At 38.0% G+C, this 22,352-nt stretch overlaps 1 protein-coding gene and 1 long non-coding RNA gene across 16 annotated transcripts in view; one reads left to right on the top strand and one right to left on the bottom strand.

Annotated features, from left to right (window-relative positions):
* The window catches only part of Zeb1 (zinc finger E-box binding homeobox 1), a 173,480-nt gene that overhangs the window by 31,432 nt on the left and 119,696 nt on the right, over positions 1–22,352 (top strand). For 5 of the 15 annotated variants that reach the window (XM_042277940.2, XM_076572433.1, XM_076572425.1 and 2 more), the window contains exon 2: positions 14,836–14,982. The exons of 5 other annotated variants lie outside the window; for them this stretch is intronic. The gene's annotated coding sequence lies outside the window, so the exon portion shown is untranslated. 5 more of the 15 variants (XM_076572432.1, XM_076572434.1, XM_042277941.2 and 2 more) reach the window with 3 other exon arrangements.
* On the bottom strand, positions 7,496–17,494 carry LOC143273366 (uncharacterized). Its single transcript, XR_013051429.1, has 2 exons — positions 17,268–17,494; positions 7,496–10,336 (listed from the first exon to the last, which is right to left on the bottom strand). It is a non-coding gene; the product is annotated as an uncharacterized LOC143273366 (long non-coding RNA).

The following is a 22,352-nucleotide window of genomic DNA, read 5'->3' as shown; positions in this document are numbered from 1 at the left end:
TAAAATACTGTAATTATCTCAAGTCCTTATCTTTTATACTCCTCGCTGATGTGTACACACACACACACACACACACACACACACACACACACACACACACACACATATTATTTGTCAAAACATCCTAATAGTGCCAGTCTGAAAAAGTTGTAGCAATTATGTCATTTACATGTCTTCAAGCATGTACTAGTGCTATAGCTAGTTACACACCATACTGCACAAGTGCAGTGGGCTGTTTGGTAAAAGTATTTTAAATAGTTGATTGACTCTTCTTACTTGCCATAGCTCTACATTATACGGTATATTCTACTTTCCATTTTCCAGAACAATCTTGTGACTTTCTTAAGCAGCCACCCCCCAGCCCCTGTGAGTTCCAGAAGTTTTTTTATGATCTGTTTTCCATATCACTAGCCATTTGGATTTAAAATGCTGAGTAATGAAAGATAGTAATTTTCCAATGGCCATTTATCCTTTTCTCCCCATTGCCATGGTGATGGGAATGACACCCAGGACTTGTGCATGCTAAGCAGCAAGCCCTCATCAGAGAAATGTCCCTCCACCTCAGTGGTCGCACTTGAGAAAGACAAAGACAGCACTTCTGTGGCTACAAATTGGGGAGCTGAAGTTTTCTTTGAGCCAGCTGTTGTTTGCTCTAGCCTTCCTCCAGCTCACAGTACCGCCAAGGCAGAGTTTCCTTTTCAAGTCGGAGTCCCAGAAACCTGGTCCTCCTTAAAGAAGAGGATAAAAACGTGTGTCCTGATTTGCTCTGGAAAATAATATTGAGGACTAAGTTGGTTTTAAACAATGTCACAAAAGGTAAAACTAAATGAAATGTTATTGTTGCAAAACAGATAATTAAAAGAATGGAGCTAGGCATAAAGAAGAACTTTGGAACCCTAAAAATGAGTAGCTATTAGAATATATCAGAGAAAGAGAGTGTGGGGGGGTGTAGGGGGAGAGGGGAGGTCTGGGTATTTGGGATTTTCCTGTTCTTGCCAGTTTGACACTTAGAACTTGAAGTTTCAGATACTATTCTATGAGGAAACAATTTTCCATTATGGTAAGAGTTTGCTTTTGGATCATTGGCTCTAGAAATAGTCTCCTAGATAAACTAAGAGACTGAGAAGTTGCAAAGATAGTTCTGAGAATTCTTAGGAGTTGCTGTCGTCTCTTAAGCAGTGGTATTTCTTGTGGTCTTTTTTTTTTAATCAGGTACAGTGAGTCAGATCCAGAAGGTATAGGCTGTGGCATTTGGCCATTAGGGAACTACCAACGAAGCTGCGGTAGGGTTTGTGCTCACCTAAGTGGGGAGGGCACCATCTGACATTCCATCCCACCATATTGGGGCCATGTGGCATTCAGCCTCATGATTGCCAACATTCTGGGAGGGATCCTAAATTGAAGATTTTATGTGGGTTAGTTGCTAATTGTAATCAAATGCCTTTAAAACAGCCTGTGCTGATCATTGTACTAAGCATGTTATACCTGTGGCAAATACTTGGCCCTTGCTTCTGCCATATGAAAGACTTGAAGAGACAAGTTAAAGATAAAGAGAACTATAAATATTGAAAGAGAGAAGAGAAAGGAAAGAAGAAATACTATTTTTAAGTAGAAAATATACTGTGTGTTATATATTCACTCTGAGTTCAAGAAGCTATTCACAGTCACTAGAAGAGTTTTCATATGATTTTAAGCATCTGCCTCACGAGTTCAGGCATCTGAAACTGAAAATGTAAAACTGGTAACTCAAGGGAAGAGAGCATGTAACATGTAGGAAGCCAGTGGGCTAGCTAGATGAGGGCACTGTGTTTTCTCTTTAACTCAGAAATAAAGAATGGCAGGAATGCATCCAGTATGAGCCTAAATGGAGAAAAAGCTTGAAGCAATCCCACTGAAGTCAGGAATGAGACAGGGCTGTCCACTGTCCCCACTTCTCTTCAATACTGTACTAGAGCACTAGCTGGAGCAGGAAGGCAGAAGAAGGAAGTGAAAGGAAACAACTAGAGAAAGAGTCATCCATCGCTCTTTACAGGTAATGTATTCTACCTGAGAGATGCCAGTAGTCCAACAGCAAACCGAGAGGAAGAGTTCATGAACACACCCAATTCACAGTAGCTGCAAAGGAAATAAACTTGTAGGAATAAGCCTAACAAAGGAGGTGAAGGACCGCTATAATGACAAATGTAAACCTCTGAAGGAAGATTAAGGCACTACAAAATGGAAAGGAGTCCCATATTCATGGATTGGTAGAATTAATTTTGTAAAAAGAACATTTTACCAAAAGCCATTTACAGACTCAGTCCAATGCCAATCAAATTCTCCTTCTCATTCATCATGAAATAGAAAAAAAACTATCATAAAATTCATATGGAATCACAAAAGATTGCAGAGAGAAAAATGTCCTGAGAAAAAAAGAACAATGTTGGAAGGATTACCATTCCAAATCTCAAGATACATTACAGAATGTAGTAATTAAAATAATATAGTCCTGGCAGAAAAGCAGACATGTAGACCAGTAGAACAAAATTGGAAACCCAACCATGAGTCCATATGACTTCAGCCATTAAAAGATGCCAAACATTTATGCTGAAGAAAGCATTTTCAGTAAGTAGAAAACTGGATGTTTACATACAGAAGAATGTAAAATTAGAGCCATATATATTACCTTGCACCAAAACTAACTCCAAATGGATCAAAACCCAATTGTGAAACCTGAAACCCTGACTGTCAAGACATTGACCACCTACACAGTGTCTGCATGATGTAAGTGTAGGAAAAAACTTTCTGAATAAGACTCCATTTGCTCAAGAATTAAGCCTATCAGTTGAAAAAAGAGACTTTGTAAAAAAAAAAAAAAACAAAAAACAAACAAACAAAACTAAGAAGCTTCTACACAGCTAAAAAAAAATAAAGAACAAGCAAAGAGAGACTATTTGTCAGAGATATATCTGACAGAGGATTAATATCCAGAATACATCAAGAACTCAGAAAACAAAGTTAAAAAAATGGACCAGAGATCTGTACTGAGAGTTCTCAGAAGAAGAACTAAAAATGGTTGAGAACTATCTCAGGAATGCTCATCACCCCCTGCAACTAGGGAAATGCTTATCAAACAACTTTAAGGTTCCATCTATCCTAGTCAAAGGGCAAAAATCAACAAAACAACCAGTAACAAATGCTAGAAAGGATGTGGCAGGAAGGAAATCCCCATTCACTATTGATGGGATGGCAAACTGGTCCAGTCACTTTGGTAATCAGTGTGGAAAATCATCAACAAACTAAAAATAATTCTGCCTTATGACCCAGCTATACCACTCCATAACATGCTCAGAGGACAACAATCTACTCCATAGATACTGGCTCGGCCATGTTCATTACTGCTCCATGAATAGTAGCTGGGAAATACAATCTAAGTGTCCTTCAGCAGATGAATGGACAATGAAAATATCACATATACACTATGGAATTTTATTCAGCTGTAAAGAAAAATGAAATCGTGAAATTATCAGGTAAATGGATGGAAACTAGAAAAAAGTTAGGTAACCCAGAAAGACAAGCATCACATGTTCTCCTTTATCTGGGGGTCCTAGCTCCAGATCTTTATATGTGAGTATATAATCTAGAGTAACTACAGAAACTAGGAAAGGAAAATGGGGCCATTGCTGGGGTAGGAGTGTGGGGAAGCAATAGAGAGGGGAAGATCAAGGTACAAGTGATCTGATCAGGGAGATGGAAAAAATGGGGGGTCTGATTAGGAAAGGGGATATAAATACAAAAGAAGGAGGATAAAACAACAGTAAGGGTATCTGGAGAAGTCCTCAGGAATTCCACAATTAACTACTTAGAAATGTCTATGACATTTGTAAGTTGATGTATAAATATGCATATATATAGTTTGAATGACATTTTCACATCTGGGTTGACAATGCTCCCAGCAAGAGCCATAGACTAATAAACCCCAACATCAGGCATGAGAAGCCCTCTTGTGAGTTGTTGGTTAGGGCTTTTAGAGAGATTTCCAAAGAATTACAGGTAATTGCTGTTGCCCTTGTTTGCCTCCTGGAGGTGGAAAATAAGTCCCTATTGCTGAAGACACTGTGTACTTCAGACACAGGGCCCAGAGAACCCCAGCTAGTTCTGACCTGAAAGCCCCCTCACTTAGGACTAGCTTACAGGGTACCAAAAGCACCATGCAAGCTTCCAAAGGATGGAAACAACTGGTAGTCTCACCTAGCTATTATGCCTGTGAACCATCACAACCAGCATGGCACAGTAACCCTAAGAGTACAGTAGTGGCATGGATACCTTGGTGGTAACCAACAGCTCTCTAGTTGGACGTAAGACCTGTTCAACAGGAGAAAAATCATACCAGGGTACTGCAAAACCTAGCCAACTACCCAGAGCTAATGAAGTCATGGATTTTGGAGGAAAATCCATACCTGACACTTGACTAAACCAGCGGAATCCCTACCTACAGTCTAAATATTAAATGTTATATCCACATATAAGTGTAGTCCTCACCCCTCATCAGGAAACTTCTCTTTGTAGTAGACAGAGACCATTATAGAGAACAACAGATCAAAATAAAGAGTTGTGGAGGCCGATTCCAACCAATACGCCTACAACACAACTTGTGTACCTTAAGTTCAGGAGTCATTGTGGAAGAGGGGGCAGAAAGATTGTAAGAGCCAGGAAAACAGAGTTTGCTGTGACCTTGTGTCTCCTAGGAATGTCAGAAGCTATACCCATAACATTTCACCAGCATGGCTTCCTAAAATAACCTGAACAAGGACTACACCAATAGAGAAGCAGTGTGGAAGGGGGGAAGCTCATGAGGCTTCAACCCCAGACAAAGCTCCACAGGCAGCTAAGGGGGAATGCTGAGAGTGAGAGAAATAGTCTTCCCCGGGGAAAACCAGGCCACTTGGTTATCAGTGCCAAATAGCCCTGAAAATATGCATACAAGTAATATTATACTGATTGAACAGGTTGCACTTTTTAGGAACACACACACACACACACACACACACACACACACACACACACATACACACACGCGCGTGCGCGCTTGCACACACCATTAAAGAAAAATAGGCCATGAATTTGAAAAAGATCAAGGAGTGGTTATATTGGAGTGTTTGGAGGTGGGAAATGATATAATTATAACAATCTCAAAACATAAAAAGAAAATTTAATATTTTTAAGAAGCAATAAAATAGCAGGAACAAGATGCAGCTGGTATCAGAACAAAGTCATCTCTTAAGACCTAGTAATCTTGAGTACCCAGTAGGCCCATGAAGGTACTGATGTCATAGAGGGATGTGGGTGATGATTGATTAAAAAGAGGTCAAATTGTTGGGAATAGTCTGGTGTTTTAAATATTTTCTATCTAATGACTTAAAATACATAAATCATTGTAGGGAAATTTTAAAACCTAGGAAATAAAATAGTATTTAAAATAGTATTTTTAAAGCCTAAATGAAGTAAAATAGTTTTTATAATTTTCTAAAAAGTAAGCGCAGAATTTGGCAATGTTGGTTCCTTAACACCAACTCATTATCAAATGGATCCAATCTAGGTCTAAATAAAGATGTTATCAGTTGGCTCAGATGACCCTTATTTCTCACCCTGTCTAAAAATATCAGCAGAAAAAATGGACCAAAGAGCTCTTGTAAGAGCTGGAACTCTTAAACTAAGGAAAACATTTAAATATATTGGCACAGTCAAGGACCTACTGAAAGAGACTAGTAGTTTAGGTAGCAATACCAAGAGAAGACAAATGGAACTGAATAAAATTAAAAATAAGTAAGCATGTGAAGAGATTACCTGGGAATGGGAGGAAGTCTAGTTATGTGTCTGATAGATACTGTCTAGAATACACAAGGAACTAAGAAGCAATTGATGGAGTCTAACCGGCAGATGAGCTAATAATGAATAGTTTTCAAAAGATGGCCTGTGAACATGAAAACTGTTCAATATCTCTTGGAATTAGGGAAAATGTAAATTAAAACTGCAATGAAATTCTATCTCAAAACAAGTAAAATGGCTCTCATTTAAGAAAACAGTAACAAATGCTTGGATGGAGGTAGGGAAAAGAACATTACACAATATTCATTTTTTTTTGGATTGTATAATTTACTCTTTTAAATCCAAAGTGAGAAAATTTTAATCCACTTGATCTTCTTGTGAGCGGCACACTTTCCTTTATGGCAGTCCCCCTCAGACCTGCTGCTTCTGTCATATGTGATGTTTTAGCTCAGGGTATATAGACTGATCCTTGGTACTGGGTACTTACCATACTGGGCTATATAATATTGATTTTTGTGATGTGGGGTCATTCTGCCTCCCCTGAGGCCCACTGACTACTGGAAGAGCACCACTTTAATAATTGTCAGACCCTGTTATAGCCCCCAGCACTACAGCAGATGAATGATTGATAAAATGGAATACCTACAATGTGTGGTTTCTTTCTTATGACACAGTCATAAAAGCAAAGTTCAAATAATGGGTCATTTACAAAGCAAAAACATTATTTTTAAGATCTTAAATCTCTTATGAAGATGTTCATTACATTGTACCATTTTGACTGAAATGTCTTAATTAACCATACATTTCCTTTCAGTTTTCAGATTTCTGAGTATCAATATTTTAGTTTTGGGGTCACACAGACATTACAAACAGATGGAGCCAAATGGTTTAAGTGTTTCATTGCCAGCTTAGCTCTTCGACCATGCTCTGACTTGTCATTATTTGGTTCCCTTTCAAATAGACCTATTTACTTGTATTTGTATAATACGGTTAGTTCTTTGCACAGAATTGGTCTGCGTGTGTGCGTGCGTGCGTGCGTGCATGCGTGTGTGTGTGTGTGTGTGTGTGTGTGTGTGTGTGTGTGTGTGTCCCACTTTAAATAAGGGTGACAAAGCAAGTACATGACTGGTTTGGATTGAGGTGTTTTAGAATCGTCGTCGTACAGAAGGTCACATCTGTTAAGTCACCTGCTGCTGTGCTCATCATCCTGTGGGAGCTTGCTTAAAAAGCTGGACCTTTTTCTTCAGCTCTCTGCGCTGAACCCGTAGGCTGGGCTACATGCTGCTGCACTGCCTTGCTGCTCTAATGTGTCTTTAAACATTTGCAGGTCAGATGACCCTTTCATAGGGGTCGCCTGAGACCTTCAGAAAACAGATTTTTACATTACAATTTGTAACAGTAGCAAAAGTACAGTTAGGAAGTAGCAATGAAATCATTTTATCGTAGGCGGTCACCACAACATGAGCTGTATTAAAGGGTTACAGCATTAGGAGGGTTGAGAAGCACTGCTCTAGAGCTTTTTCAAGAGAAAAGGAAAGCAGAATCAGATCAATAAAAACTTCATTCAGTGCTATAGAATCTCAAATTTCATTTAGAATCTTGTAAAGCTTTGTAAGTGATGTGATTTGCTGTCTGAAGATTTGTAAAATTTAAATTTAAAAACTTAAAAAACTTTTCAGTTAAAAACTTTATTTTCAGATTTTATAATAGCTTTTATTTAACCTATATATCTCCAATGTACAATTCAGGCAATAAGCATGCTGAATATATAGCTAGTGTTGTGACATTTCAGTAGAAAAGCAAAGCACAGCCTCTACCTCTTTGGAGCTGTTCCTCAGTGATATGAACCATTGATTGAGAAGATCAGAATGTGCTGTCCAACTCTACAGAGATTTCTGGGAACACGATGGACTCAAATCATGGATGTGATTTTTGATTTAAGACTTCCTTATGTTTAAAAGATTGATGATGTAGTGATTAAAGGTGGGTTCAGTCTAACTGAACAAGGATTCTTGCTCCTACTGGAAAGATGATTTTTTTTTAATTGAAATTGACTACAAACACTTGATAGATGTGTTGGCATTAAATACAGCTAAACTTTTTGTTGACTCTTTTTGCATATTTTATATTATTTGGTTGCCAAAATATATTTGTTGTACATAATTTAAGGTTATAACTCTAGATTGTTTATTTGAAATCTGGCCTTTTACTAAGGTCCTGAGGTGCATCTTTAAGGTATTGATTTGAGGGGTGTGCATGTGTGTTTTATTGAAAATAGTTTTTCCCCCTCTCTTAATATATCCTGACTATGGCTTCCCTCCCTCTACTCCTCCCAGTTCTTCCCCGTCCCCTCCCATCCAGGTCTATCTATAATTTGATAAAACAGAAAGTAATACATTGGAATTAGATAAAACAAACAGAAGAAAAAGAACCCAGGAGATGGCACACTCAGGAATTCCATAGAAACACTAAACTGGGAGTCATAATATATGAAAAGGACCTAGTGCCGGCCCTGTGCATCCTGCCTCAGTCTCTGTGGGTTCGTATGTGTTTTGATTATGTTGATTTAGAGGACCTTTTTTTCTTGGTGCCCTCATTCCCTCCGGCTCCTGTACTATTTCTGCCTCTTCTTTTGTAGAATTCCCTGACATCGGGGAGGAATTTGATAGAGACATCTCATTTAGAATTGAGTGTTCCAAGGTCTCTGGTTCTCTGCATAATGTCTGGCTGTGGATCTCTGCATTTGTTCCCATCTGCTGCAGGAGGAAGCTTCTCTGATGATGGCTGAGCAAGGCACTGCTCTATGAGTATGGGAAGTCATTAGGAGTCATTTTATTGCTATGTGTTTTTCTTTTTCTTTCTTTCTTTAGAGCAATAATATTTGGTTTTACCCTAGGTCCCTGGGCCACGTTGTCTCAGGTTCTTGGTCACCCAAGCAGTATCTAGTGTGGGTTCCATCCCATGGAGCCGGCTTCAGTCGAGTCAGATAGTGGTTGGTGACTCCCACAAGCTTTGTGCCACCATTGCACTAGCATTTCTTGTAAGGACACCATTGTCCTTTCAAGGGTTTGTGGTTGGGTTGCTGTTTACGTTTCTCTTTTGGTAGAGTGCAGAGTGCCTTCCTGTGCCAAAGATGCTAGAACATGGGGTGAAGGCCCTTTGTAGGCACCAACTCCGTTTCTGTTCACTGAGTTGTGTAGGTGCTGTCTTCAGCAATGGGGCCTTGTCAGATTGTGGAGAGCAGCTTATAGTCTTGGCGGCAGCCTGCATTGTTTGGGGATTCCCATTGGACCCTTTTGGCCAACAACTCAATTAAATGTAACCTAGTCCTAGAACCTCCAAAAGAAGCTTCATTTGGTGACAAGACATGGCCAGTTGGGGCTCTGTATTCCCCATTATTTGGTGATTGCCTTTATATATACAAATGTAGGCATTTATAGCTTTAAACTAGTTGGCCATTATTTTTTAGGCATTCTGTATATGAAGCTGTTTTGCCTTTTCTTCTCAGTAACAGTTGGGACTTTTAACATGTCTGTTAAAAAGGTACTTGGGAGCTGTCTGCTTTGTCCAGCAAATGAGCACAGATAAATCTGAGGACTGTGTCACATGTTCCCACTTCCAAGTCTCTGCTCAAGCTCCTCTGCCTTTATTGCCACAGCTTAGCTCTTTCCCTGCTCTGAATTCTGTGACCACTACTAAAGCCACATTTGACAGTCTACCATTTCCTTCCTCCACAAAATAGGAAGTTGCCAGAAAAAAAAAAGCCTTCGAAGTTTGTTATCTTTGTTACCTGTTTTCTCTCTATAGTCAGTTGATAAGTTTTGATGATTCTTTGGATTTCCATCTCTTACTACTATCCAACGAGAGGTAAACTGTCCAAATACCAGCTAACATAATCTTCCCGACTTACTCGTTTGGTTTTTGATCTGAGAGTGAAAAGAGCATCCTTTGAGGTTGGCAGACACCCAGTGTGTGGCTGATGCTGAAATACCTGCAGCTCCTCCATGCTTCTGCTTTCTGCCACCCTGTCTTCTTTGTCCTTAAAGTAGTTTTTTTTTTTAAACCTATAAAAATGTGAGTTATTTTAAGGCCTACCAAAGATCTTGGTGACATCTTTCCTCTTGTCCGACTTGTGTCCTCTTCCCTATGTCTTTCTTGGTTGGTACCGCTAACTAAAGTTCTCTATTCTCCTGGTTTATACTGCTCATTGAACTGGAATAAGCCTTCTGTGGTACCTGAAAACATGGAAGTTGTTTTCCCTCTCAGATTCTGGGAAGACATAATGTACTATGCCCCTTTCTCTCAACACTGAGAAGAGCTTACCATGTAGAGTACGTGCTCAAATACTGATGCTTATTGTAGACTTTTTGCATAAGTTGTATTGCTTTTCTCTACACAAGAAGGGATAAAGTATGTATCTTTCTTCAATTCTTTATTGGCTCAGGATCTCCTTCTTTCTGTTTCCATCTGCTTCTGAGTAGTGGGCACACTGGAGGATGGCTGTAGGCGTCTGGATTGGTTGCATGTGCTTTGGAGAAGGAAGTTAGGTTGTTACTGAACTTTCAAAACTCCAGTTTTGCCAGGTGTGGTGGCGCATGCCTGTAATCCCAACACCCAGAAAGCCCAGGCAAGAGGATCACAGTGAATTCTAGGCCAGCATAGGTGTATATAGACTGTTCCCTCCCGGCCAACCTGCTCTAGACTGAAACCCTTTCTCAAAACAACAACAAAACCCACCAGATTTTTAAAAAGGAAACTATTTTCTTTTTCTTACTATAGATGGTAAGATGGTGTTGCTGTTAGTGTGCCGCATATGTATCTGTGATCTTTGTATTTAATTTAGTTCTTTCTAACATTGAACTAATTCTGTTGAGCTATACACACATATGCATATACATTTATAGACACATGGGCATATAAAACACTGAGGTTGTCACTTCGTGATCAAATAGAATATAAGTCAAATACCTTAAGCACATATATTTTTGGTACCATATGATAATCTTTTGTCTTTTAAAATAATAGATGGCCAGAATGTTGCATGCCTTTTGGGTTTGCAGCCTTTGATGGTGTAGAGGCTGAAAGTGGTGAGTGTGGTGTGTATCCCAGCACTGACTGGTTCACCATTGCTCTTTGTTCACAGACGGTCTGGTGATGTGAGATAGTGCCTGATGAGTGCTCTTTCAAGACACATGAGACAGAAAACATGCTGCACTTTACTAGAAACATCTGAGTCAATACAGTGAAGTAGTAATTGAACTAACAGGCACCTCTTTTTTATTGTAAGTAAGTCTAAACCAGGGCTTCTCAAACTCCTCACACAAGCTCCTTTTCACTCAAGACATGTTTATGTGACTGCAGGCTTATATGCATGTAAAATAGGCATATAGTTCAAGCACTGATACTCATGAATACATCTTCAACAGTTCTTTGATGTACTTATAATTTTTCTTTTGTTAAAGATGAAAGCAAATATGCATACTAATGAAATGGGTGTACTTGTTTATTTTCTTCCTTAAAAATTAAATTCTGGTTAAATATTTGATACTGCAGAACAGAGGACATATTCACTGTTTTTCAGAGTTGATTGATGGTTTGATTTTGTAATTATCAATGCTGAGCATGCCATTCACATCAATACCTAATACAGAATGGCTAAAGTAAGCTTAAGAGAACTTCAGAAAATACTGGAAATTCTGTTCTAATCCCAAGCCTGAAAACTCAACAGCAACACAAATAGTAATTTAAAACTTAAACATTCTTAACACAATGCATTCCAAAGATATATGTACTTGATACATGCTGAGGAATGGTAGTAGGAAAATATTTAAAAGTCTTTGTTTTCTGTAAGAGCAGGAAACAGTAAGCTGTTTGTCCTGAGTCTGGAGTCTGCACTGAAACATTTCCAGCAGTATGGAGGGCCCTGCAAGCATTGCATGCACAGTGCAAAGTGCACACACTGTGTGTTCAGAACTGCAGTGCTGTTGTGAGATGCAGCACAGGCGAGGGCTGCCAGAACACCTTGACTTTGTGACTGTGTGATTTCTAATTGACTTGTAATATTTACACATTCAGAAACTTGATTGTTGCTAATTTTTATAGCTCCCACATTCAGTTATCTGCCTCATCACAACTCAGTTTAGGAGCTGGGATCCAGTGTTTCAAGAGTTTCTTCTTATATCTGAACAGTAAAGTCTTTAGACCTTTGGTATTGTTTTGTTTTGTTTTTGTCTTTTGGGGGGCCCACCACCCAGCTCCCAAATAAATCACACACGGAGGCTTATTCTTATGAATGCCCAGCCCTAGCTTGGCTTGTTTCTTGCCAGCTTTGCTTAAATTATCCCATCTATCTTTTGCCTCTAGGCTTTTCCCATTCTCTTACTTCTGTAAGTCTTACTTTTACTCCATGGCTTGCTGTGTAGCTGGGTGGATGGCCCCTGGAGTCCTCCTTCTTCTCTGGCTACTTCTCTCCTCCCAGATTTCTCCTTCTAAGTATTCTCTCTGCCTGCCAACCCCACTTATCCTTTCTCCTGCCTTGCTATTGGCCATTCAAATCTTTATTTGACTATCAGGTGTTTTAGACAGGCACAGTAACACAGCTTCACAGAGTTAAACAAATGCAACATAAACAAAAGTAGCATGTCTTAAATTAATATTCTGTTACAGACCTTCTCTTGCTGTTCAGGTGCACATATAAAATACAAATATGCATTATATTGAGAGATTATATGTCACCTGAAGCAGTAAGATCTTTGTTTTTCCAATACTGTATGTGCTTAAAATTTAGATACACACACACACACACACACACACACACACACACACACACACGATAAAATAGGATACCAAGAGTGAAAGAGAAATGGATGGTAAGCCATGGAAATTTTAGAGAATTCCATTTTATGAGTTTTTCTTTCTCTAACTTTATGGATTATATGATTTGCCCTTCCTAAGGCTTATGGGCTATCTGAAAATGTAATGTTAGCATGGATGTTAAAATGTTGAAATTTCTACTATTCCTTCCCATGGTGTCTTTTTTTTAATTGCAGTATATGTAACATGTGTTGTTCTTAAGAGTCTTAATTTGATAACTGTGTGACTTTGGGCTAACAATGGCAGGTTTCTGGGTTTATTTATTTATAAAATGAAGAGGTGGTATTAAACTTTAAAACTCTTATACATGTATTAGAAATGTTCGACTACATGTAAGCACATGCATGTATATGCTAGTCTTATGGGACTCACCTGCTGAAATATGAAGCAGCCTTCTTGTGTATGTGTGCTAGCAGGAGTCATGCATTCCTGATCTTGTTTATGTCAGAGAGCTTTGTCAGTTTTGTGTCTTGTATTAAAAGTGAACTTATGGCCATGAGGACTGTGATCATTAGAGTGAGTGAACATGTTTAGAAGTGTGTCTCCTGCTGAAAGCAGGGCTTTGAGGGAGTGGGGTGTGTGTGGGGGCATGGCTCCATATACTATCTCTTCTTTTGGCTGAGGAATTTCTCTTTGATCTTCTAGACTGAGGACATAAATACTTGCAAAGCCATATTCTGTGCTCATTCCATCACTGTTTCCTTTGTGGACTTTATTAAACTAAATAAAAAAAAAACCAACATGGTTCTTGGTATAAATTAGGCTTCTCAAATTGGCTCCATATGTCATCAACCTGTTCAAAACACTTGCATTGCTCCAATGGGGTGTGTGTGTGTGTGTGTGTGTGTGTGTGTGTGTGTGTGTGTGTGTTGGAAATTCAGTCATTCATGGAACATACTTCACACACGTGTGTGTTTCAATGTGCTTGTTTCTGTGGTGGATTCCAGTCATCTGTACAACATACTTCACACACACGTGTCCCATTAAATTTTGCATTATAAACCCCTTAAGAAAAGAACTTTTCCTTTTGTAGGTCCATAGCACCTGGGAAATAACTTTGTTAGTCTCTGAATAGTTTGTACTGTTGAGGTTTTTTGGTAGAATGTGCTGTTCTTAGGATAGCAAAGTGTTTGGAGGTAAATATGATTAACTCTACTGAGGTCCTGTGTCTAAAGTCCATTTCTTTTGGTTTGGTTATAAGCTGATTGAATCTATAGCCTCTCTTACATAATACCTTTATAGCAATTTTGGGTTATAATACAGGAACATTGGATCAGTGGAAGGATGTGTGCATGGGTGGATGACTGCATGGATAGATGGGTATGTGGATGAGTATGTGGAAGGATGTATGGATTGGTGTGTAGATGAGTGGATGGATGTGCATCTGCATGGTTTTTCATAGAACCTGAGATTTGAGGTCCTTTAGCTGTCTAGATATATGCACTTAATTTTGGGTCTACTGTAGTTGATATTCAGAAAGGTTTTTTTGATATTAAGAAAGTTTTTAATCAGTAATTTTAATATGAAAATCATCAAAACAGATTGAATAACTGAGAAATAATAAAGACCAATAAAGATCAGAGAACATACAAGATTGGCAGACTCTCCAAAGAATGGCTACTAATTAAATGGGCAAGGGCATGAAAAGCGGACTAAAGCTTTTTTTATAATTGCAAATGGATAACCATATTATTTTCAATGGTAAGATGATATTTTCAGCCAATCCTATGTCTGCAGTGTAACTTTGAATTTCTTTATGGTACATAGTATTTCAAGTAGTTGATGACTTAGAGTATTTTGTAAAAATGAATGTTATAGTCAACCTGTTTCCAAACATTATGAATCGCTCTTAGGTAAAGGCAATATTTGGTGGCATTTAACTTTGTGATTTAATAATTTATTGCATCATCAAATAAATGCCATCTTTATTGTATGTTTGGGATGAGTGTGGGGACCTTCAGGCGAGAGGCTGAAACTTAGTTAACCATTCTCTGAAGATATAGCAAGTTTCAGTTTGGGGTCATAGCATTTCTTCTCAAATACAATATGATTGCCTGAAAGCAGGTAGACCATGTATATTTTTCCAGTTCAGTGTTATTGCTCATTATCAGCTGGTGGACATGGGAACAACTTAATAAAGTTTGGGTAATTTAGTTTTCAGTTTAAATTCTCAACTGGCAATTGGCCGAAAATTCCCATCTGAAGAAGGGAGCACCCAAATGCATTTTGGTTACTGTCTACTCGGCATAGGAGGGCACCATCAAGAATAATGGAGAGACTAGCACCCGAAGGAAACCAATGGTAAGAATTTTCTCTTCACTAACATGTGCATTTATGTATATAACGCATATATATTTAAAATAAAATTTTAGAGTGTTTCTATTCTAGGACATATGACCAAATGTGTGAGTCTTACGTGTCTGTTATACTTTTTTAGGATACATGCAGAGAACAGTCTCACAAGAAATATTATACATGCAATGTTGAGAAAACTAAGAAAATGTGCAAACATTAGTCTATATGGTTCATACAAAGTTGAACAAGTTTAGTTTTTGTAGTTCTACTGTACCTAATTATCTTTAAAATAGCATGTTATAAATATTGCTTGAATGAAGTTAAGTTTTAAGAATATTTATACAAAACTGAATTTTTCTATATAATTTCTTGGTATCTCTCAAACTAGTCATAAAGTTTATAATAAGAGTTTCTTTTTACTTTGATAGAAAAATAATATAAACAAAGAAAAAATCTATTTACCTTAAAAATTCTGCTATAGAAGTTAGGTATGGTAGTGCACACCATAATCCAAGCACTCTTGAGACTGAGGCAGGAGAATTGAGAATTTGAGGTCAACAAATCTCAAAGAGTTTTAGGTAACAAAATGCTGTCCAAAACTGTTTCTATACATTGAAGATTGCTATTACATCTTTATATAAAATACTAATTTAAAAAAAATATTTCTATAACTAAAATGAGCCAAACGATCTATTTATACCACCTAACTTTGGTAATAAAAATCAGACGTCTCTGTCCTATCTTTTTATGTTCACACTGAAACAAGAGCCCCAGTTTGCATCATTTTGATGTGCTGCAAATGAACTTAAACAATTTTTTAGAATGTAATTGGTGTCTATACATCTCTTCATATGGATATCTCCATCCTGTTGGACTCTAGGTGTTTTGGTTTAACTTTGGGTAGGAATGAGAGCCAGCTTTTATCAAAACTTACATTACTGTCTCCATGGACATAATAACTTTATGATACCTAGGTAATAACTAATAAAGACCAGAATACTAATACTGCACAGTAATTCAGTTGACTGTTTTGCTATCAAACTTAGGATTTTTGAGACAAATAGTTTGAGTATTTTTTCTTACTTAACTAGAGATGTGAAAATTTTATTAATTGAATCTTGCCATGATTTTAGCCATTTCACAGCTTAATGACAGCTGTATCAGAATTACCCCTTGTGACAAGCACCTGCCTCAGCATCGCTCATGCAGTCATTAGACGTTGCTGTGCCCTGAATACTAGATCACATCTACCCTCCGTCCAAAGGTAGAATTGTAGTTGCAGACAGTCCCATGAGAAAGCATACGTCGCTGTGAGCAGAGTAGCAGTAACGTTGGGATATAAATAAACCATGTTTTTACAAATGAAACAATAACTTGTTTCTGAACTTTTATTTTATAACCCTACTAATTGAACATCTTTTAAATAAAACCTTGGAAGATTCAGTTCTGACCATGGAGACATATGTTTTTATACTTATAGTATAGTCTCTTAAATTTCTTAAGCATTTACAACAGAGACTTGTGAGAGCCAAATTCTTAGGTGAGAATTTCATATGTGGGAGAATTCATACTAGATCCTTCAGTATTTCAGAAATTATGCACAGAGAACTCCCAAGTTCTTCAGTTGATAGAAAGTTATATGCAGACATTTTTAAAGTATGATTTCTTCATAAATTTTATCCCTGTTAAAAATATAAAATTTATGTTCTTACACATGTATTTTAAGATTTTTGCATCATTAAATTTTGAAAAATAAAATATTAGGCCATTTGAATGTCTGAAGTTGGTGCTTCTATCATAATACAGTCTCATTTACAGGAGATACTAGTGATGTTTGAAAAATAATCAAGTTAGTTGTTTTCATATGTAGATCATGAAGATTTTAAAAACTGGTCAACCTAGGTGTTAATTTTACCATGTGTTAATTGTACTTACACTGGCACTGAATGTGCTACTTGCATGTTCATATGAAGCTATCAAATTCAAGTAATTAACATTTTCTCTGAACCTTTATAAACTATGCAACAATATCGTGAACTAGTCATCTCAAATATGAAACTAATATCAGAAAAGTTCATATTTTTACAACTAATAATCTTTCTCTAATTTACCACTGAAATATTTAAACATTTAAACATGAAATAAGACAAATATTTTTCAAGTAGTAAAATCCAAATTCATTTTTTCCTGAAAATTATGTGATTGTCTCTGCATGTACTCAGATGTCAGCAAGCTGTCTCCTAAGTACTCTGATTTGAAGATGTCAGTGCAGAGATGGAGAACAGTCCTACCTGTTACTGTAGGAGAGAGAGCCTCCTTGAGGAGTGTCTCGGGGGAAATGGAAACATTCTTGGCTGTGTAGCATGCCTTGTGATGTCCAGAACATTCTATATTCTTTGACCACTCCTTTGGGTTCTATGAGTTAGGTTTAACTGATCTAAGGTGTCAAGTAGAGAGTTTCACTACATGAAGGAACTTGAAACACCAAGGTATAAGAGAGTAATGAGGAGAGAACATGATGAACGTATAGTGCATGCCTAGCTGACGAGTCCCAATGACACCCTTTCCTTTGTCAGTTGAATGTGCAGTAAGCATCTTTCTAAAGCACTGTTGCACACACAGCTCTGACGGGGGTGATGCATAGCCTCTCTGTTGAAATGCTTATTAATGAATCCTGAAGCAAGCAAAGGCTATTAGGAATCTTTTAGGGTATTTCTAGTGCAGCAAATACAGTGTGTGTTTTAATAGCCTCTCTCTGGATCTTTGAAGCTTCTCCTGTCAGAAGAAATAAGTTGCAACTAAAAATTGTGTGGAACTGTGAGTTTAAATTCTTGCTGCTATGAACCACAAGGGTTTATTTCAAAGTTCTGTCCTATCTTTAAAGTTAATATCCTGGCAATAACTGTCCACATGTTAAATTTTATGCAAGGTAGATGTTACCAGATACATTAAACTGCCACTTACAGTGGGTTTTTACTGAGTAAATCTAATAGAACAAATCCCTGTTACGCATCAGAAGACCACTCAGTGGCAACCTGCTGTGTGTTGGACATCGCACTGGACACTGGGGGCTTGTGCTAAGACTGTGATCCTCAGGTTGTAGTTGAATACAGAACATAGACATTGAGCAGATAATTATCAACCCAGTGTCTTGTGGCATTATAAAAACGAATGGTGGTGCACGCCTTTAATCCCAGCACTCGGGAGGCAGAGGCAGACAGATCTCTGTGAGTTCAAGTCCAGCCTGGTCTATAGAGCGAGATCCAGGAAAGGCGCAAAGCCACACAGAGAAACCCTGTCTCAAACAAACAAACAAACAAACAAAAAACCGAAGTCCTTTCTTAATGTACCTCAGGAATTGATCCTCTAGTGTGTTAGTAATTTAACTAATGAATAAACTAATAATTCACCTTCCTCCTGTAATGGGCTTCAGTTTGGCATTAAAAAAATTGGCAAGAAGTCTTTAAAAGTGTTTCTTAGAAAGCAAAACAGTCTTCTTATGTGTGTGTGTATATTGTTTAATACGAGAAACTGCTATGGAAGGTCCTTAAAAACATATGTGGACTGCCACATGGACTGCCTGTCATGTGTGTCATTCACTTCAAACTCAGAACACCTGTCGGGTGTTGTACATTAGACATGTCATTTAAGAAAGCTATTCCAGGCAGTTTTACATAAGCACTTCCACACTGTAGTTAAGAAGTTGGTCTCTAGGTCAGACTAGATTTGTTATTAACACCTACACTTGGAAGGTTCACAGCCTTAAGAGTTCCCTGTGATTCTGTTCCTTCTCTAAAATGGAACAGTATACCTCATACAGAAAACTACATTATATATATATATATATATATATATATATATATATATATATATATATATATATATATCGCTTGGAATAGTATTTTACATGTAGAATGTGCTAAGCATGGCTTCATATGTTTCTATTCACAACAGTAATAATAATGATAATTCTGTTATCTACAGTGTTCCACCTGGGTTGGGGAATGTAGCTCAATGCAGAGTGCTTCCCTAACATGCACAAAGGTCTAGGCTAAATCCCCAGCACCAGAAATTATGTTCTGCCTGATTGACAAAGTTAAGCCACCTGAAATAATTACAGAATAGATGGCTTTGTGTGGGGTGTATGCTGTCATTTACTCCAAAGAATTCACCTCTAATACATAGATCATAATCATTACCAAGACCTGTTACCCATTATTGCTGTGGAATAGAGGGCAGGGGAATTTCACCCAGTCTGGTTCCTCTTTAACTGCAGTTCAGAAGCTGCTCTAAAGAGGCCTCCATAACTGCATCTCTAGGACCCGGGTGAACTTAGCATTTAGCCCAGACTCTTGAGTATCCCAGCCACGTTAGAGTAGGTCCTTTTTCTCATCTAAGAAGGAATGTCAAACACCTGTTATTTGTCTTATGAAAGATAAACCCAAGTATTGTGAGTTTGTGAATGAAAAGATTGTGCTGAATACCACCCCCATGAAAACCCCAATACAGCATCTTTTCATCAATAGTTCCAACTTGTACTATGGATTTGCAATCCTAAAAGGACATAATGATGCTTGTATATATTATTGGAAAACAAAGTATTCTCTTAGCATAGTACTATGTTACCATGAGAATTGATGTTTAAGTTGTAAGGCTTTCTATACATAGATCTTTTAAGTTGATTCATTCCTACATAGATATATTCAGACTTAAGTGATTTTTTTCCCCAAGTAATGCATTTGTTGAAAAACAATTTCAGGATGAAATTTCAAATGACACTTACTTTGAATTGTGATTCTGTGGCTTTGAAGTTTATATATGCAAAAAGAGAAGTTATGTAGTGAATTAACTCAATTGTTTTAAGTACAAATATTTTTATTTAAATAATAAAAATAGGGGCTGGAGAGATAGCTCAGCAGTTAAAAGCACTTGTTGCTCTTGCAGAGGACCCAGGTTCAAGTCTCAGCTCCCTATGGTGGCTTACAACAGGCTGTAACTCCAGTTCCTGGGGGTTACATGACCTCTTCTGACTTCTGCAGACACCAGGCACACATATGGTGCACATACATACATACATAAGTACGTACATACATGCATACAGACAAAACATTCATATGTAAAATATATCTAAAATGTATAATACATAAAAAAAATCCTAAATTTATATCATATAATCTAGTATATCTTTTGGTTTGCAATGTAGAAATCTTTCTCTCATTGTAAGATACTAAGTGAAAGACATTTCAATACAGTCTTGGCCTCCACTGTTAGTTCTAATGCAGTCTGTGTCTACTGGGGACTTACTTACCTTTTGCATATACCCTTGCTCTTTAAAAGAAGACAGGCATTTAAAGGACCTAAAGCGTGAATTATGAGCTCTGAAATCTGGTTTCTGCCCTGCTACAAATGAATATAAAGTAGGAATCTTCTGAGAATATTAGTCCTCTAACATGTTAATTCTCTTGTTATTTACAGAATGTGTGTATTTCTGTCTTGGACACACACACTGGCATCCCCAGTTCTCCACATTAATGAAAAGCTATGAAGCTACCAGTTGTTTTAAATTTCTAGATTTATTCGTAAAGAATCCTGTCCTGAAGAATAACATGCATTCATGCTATCAAATGGAAATACCTTATTGGCTTTTACATATATTATTTCAGAGCTTCCCAAATATCCCAACGTGAATCATCTATTTGCAGTTTATAGCCTTTGGGCCTGTTTACTGGGACTAAATATAGTGTTTCTGTTTCTATGTTTTCATTAGAATATTAATTATACACAATAATGAGCTTTATTATAGCATTTCATGCATGTATAGAATATATTTTGATCATATTCACCCCAGTTACCCTCTCTTTCTCTCTCTCTGTGTGTGTGTGTGTGTGTGTGTGTTTAATACAATTGCTTATAGGACATGCTTATTTACAAGAGCTTGATCAGCCTCTATGGCTATATGACTAAACAAAATGTCTCTCTTTTCCCCAGTAAACATTAACTGCCAGTGATCCTCAAGGAGGGATGAGGTCTTGTGACCTTCTCAATCCTAACAACTTCAAGGAGGGAGGGGCTGTCATGGAGAGGAGCAGGGTTTTGTGAAGGGCATGTGTAGGTAGTCACAGCTGGTGCAAATTTGGGAGTGCAGTGGCCACCTCCTTCTACAACACTATCCCTGTTCCTTCCTCTGGCTTTACCTTCTTCTGACTCCTCTTCCGCAGGGTTTCCTGACCTTTGCAACAGTGTAATGTAGATGCTCCATGTGAGGCTGAGGATTCAATAGCCACTTATTCTCAACATTTTGGCTAGTTAGTTATGAGCCTCTTTCCTAACCACTGTACATTGCAAAAAGAAAATTCCTTAACCAAAGTTGGCAGCAACAGTAGTTGCTCATACACACACACACACACACACACACACACACACACACACACACACACGCACGCACACATATACACACACTCACACATACATACACATATGTGTATGCATATATATATGTGTGTGTATGTATGTATATATATGTATATATGACTGTTTGACAGAGACATCATATCCACTTAGCAGTACAGGAGCACTAGATTCCCTACCAGGGTCTATATCTTCCCTAGCCATGGGCTTTTTACCAGGTTTCCAGTATCAAAAATGAATTCCCTCCTGTGGAGCAAGCCTCAAATCCAATTAGAAAATGTCCGGTTATCCCCTCAACAGTCACAACACTGTTACATCAGTAGGTCTAAGTTTACTTGGCAGGTCAGTAGTGTAAGGCACACCCTCCAGCTGAGAAAGACTGTTGAAGACAGTTCTCCATAGTAGTTCACGTAGCTCATCTCACTCGGTGACGCTAGCTAGCAGAGAAGAGGCTTCCAGTTCAATCCTAGTCTGATCTTTCTATGTCCTACACCCAAAGCGTGTGGTATCTTCACCAGCTAATTATCGTGGGAAATCAGCAGTGACAGTGGCCTGTGTTGTTTGGGAGACCTCAAGGGCCTCTCTGGTCAACAAACTCTTAGGGAAGCTCCATTCTTGGTACCAAGGTTTTCATTTAACAACCTTACAGATTCTGGGAGCATCTTTATTCACCCAGGGATCCTCTGTTCAAACTTAAATTTTTTTTTCCTAATTAGCTTACAAAATAGCGGATTTTCTTAGGGCTTTTTCATATAATTTTGGCTGACCTTCCTCCCATTATCTTCTCCACCTTATCTCCCTGCAGCACAAGCCCTCTGAAGCCTTTTAACCCTCATCCCCATCCATCTTAATATTTCATTTCTTCTGCTGTCCTGTTCTCCCTCAAAGCTCCTCCTTCCCTTCCCTCCCCTCCTCTCCCTTCCCCTCCCCTTCTCTTCTCTTTCTTCTCCTTTCCTTTCCCCTTCTAG

The sequence above is a fragment of the Peromyscus maniculatus genome, chromosome 5 (assembly GCF_049852395.1).
Source record: "Peromyscus maniculatus bairdii isolate BWxNUB_F1_BW_parent chromosome 5, HU_Pman_BW_mat_3.1, whole genome shotgun sequence".
NCBI classification, from domain to species: domain Eukaryota; kingdom Metazoa; phylum Chordata; class Mammalia; order Rodentia; family Cricetidae; genus Peromyscus; species Peromyscus maniculatus.
Note: the sequence above shows the minus strand (reverse complement) of the source record. Positions and strands in the feature narration are given on the sequence as shown.